The 2,210-nt window shown below is 37.4% G+C and overlaps 1 protein-coding gene across 1 annotated transcript in view; it reads right to left on the bottom strand.

Annotated features, from left to right (window-relative positions):
- Window positions 1-2,210, bottom strand: part of Fbxl13 (F-box and leucine rich repeat protein 13) — a 255,421-nt gene that overhangs the window by 181,454 nt on the left and 71,757 nt on the right. The gene's annotated exons all lie outside the window — the stretch shown is intronic.

Here is a 2,210-nt window from a genome sequence, read left to right as displayed (position 1 = left end):
TTTGGCAGATGATATGATACTATAACGAAGAGATCCAAAAATTCTACCAGAAAACTGAACAACACTTTCAGTAAAGTGGCAGGTTACAAAAATTAAGCTACAAAAATCAGTAGCCTTTCTATATACCAATAACAAGCAATTGGAGAAAGAGTTACAGGGAAACCCTCCCATTCAGAATAGCGCCAAAAAAGATATCTTGGAATAGACCTTACCAAAGACATCGAAGATCTCTACAATGAAAATTTAAAATCTTTAAGAAAGATTGAGGAAGACATCAGAAGGGAAGGACCTCCCATACTGATGGATTGGAAGAATTAATATTGTTAAAATGACCATTCTACCAAAAGCTATTTATAGATTCAATGCAATCCCAATCAAAATCCCCATGACATACTTCACAGAATTGGAAAAAACTATCCTAAGATTCATATGGAAGCACAAAAGACCTCAGATAACCAAAACAATCCTGAGCACTAAGAGCCATGCTGAGGGGATTACTATACCAGATTTCAAGCTATATTACAGAGCTATAGTCATAAAACCAACATGGTACTGGCACAAAAATAGATCCATATACCAATGGAACAAAATTGAAGACCCAAATATGAGTAAATGCAATTTCAGCCACCTGGTATTTGACAAAGGGGCCAAGAACATTTACTGGAGGAAAGACAGCATGTTCAGCAAATGGTGCTGGCAAAACTGGATCTCCACTTGTAGAAGAGTGGAACTAAACCCCATCTTAAACCTTGCACAAAATTCAATTCCAAATGGCTCAAAGACCTCAATGTAAAGCCTGAAACTCTGAAACTCCTGCACAAAAGTCAATTCCAAATGGCTCAAAGACCTCAATGTAAAGCCTGAAATTCTGTCAGAAGAAAACATTGGGAAAACCCTACAAGATATAGGTGTAGGAAAGTATTTTCTAAACCAGACATCAATTGTTCAGGAAACAAAGGCAAGAATTAACAAATGGGACCTCATTAAACTAAAAAGCACTGTACATCAAAGAAGACAACAAAGGAAGCAAACAGAAAACACACAGAATGGGAGAAAATCTTCACCAGCGGCACATCCAACAGAGGTTTAATAACCAGAATTTATAATGAACTCAAAAAACAGAGAACCGAGACAAGAAGCAACCCAATTAAAAGCTGGACTAAGGAGCTGAAGAGAGAGCTCTCAAAAGAAGAGAAGATGGCTATGAAACATCTTAAAAATGTTCAACATCACTAATAATTAGAGAAATGCAAATTAAAACCACTTTAAGATTTCACCTTACCCCAGTCAAAATGGCAACGATCATGAAAACAAATAACATGCAGATGCAGGGAAATAGGAACCCTCATCTACTGCTGATAGGACTACAAACTGGTGCAGCCATTATGGAAATCAGTGTGGGCAAATCTTAAAATACTAAAAATAGATCTACCATATGATCAAACTATACCACTCCTTAGCATATACCAAAGGACTTGATACCCCACTACTTGCTCAGCCATGTTTATTGCTGCTCTTTTCACAATAGCTGAGAAATGGAAACAACTGAATTGTCCCTCAACCAACGGATAAAAGATGAAAATGTGTACATTTGCACAATGAAATTCTACTCAGTAGTAAGAAATACAAAATCATGAAATACAGGTAAATGAATGGAACTAGAAATCATTATACCAACTGAAGTAACACAGACTCAGAAAAACAAGTCAATGCATGTTCTCTCTCATTTGTGGATATTAGCTCCAAATTCTTAAATGTAAGAATATATCCTGATGTAACACCAGGAACCAGGAAAATGGGAAGGAATCATGGGGCAAGAAAGGAAGAAGGAAATGGAGAGACAGGGATAGTAGGACACAGGTGTTAGCAAAAGGAAAACGGGGAGAATGGAGGGTACGTTAACTGGGGAGGGAGAAGGGAAGGTTATACACATGGAGATAGAGGAAAGAGAGATAATAATGCTTAGGTGGTATAGAAACCCAAAAGGAAATAGATTATTTCATAAGCCTACTAAAAAAGACACATATAACATAATATGTGAGTGCATGTGTATAGTTGAAAGGTATATAATCATAAACACAATGCCAGACAGGGGAAATATCCCTTTGAGTTGTTGATCAAGGTAGTCCAGGAGACTCCTAAAATAATATAGGCTATTGCCACGGGCCTTGATCCCACCCCCACCGAACTTAAAGACCTTGGTGCTGAAG

This window comes from Nannospalax galili, unplaced genomic scaffold (genome assembly GCF_000622305.1).
Source record: "Nannospalax galili isolate Female #2095 unplaced genomic scaffold, S.galili_v1.0 scaffold312, whole genome shotgun sequence".
Taxonomy (NCBI): Eukaryota; Metazoa; Chordata; class Mammalia; order Rodentia; family Spalacidae; genus Nannospalax; species Nannospalax galili.
This window is presented reverse-complemented; position numbering and strand designations above follow the sequence as displayed.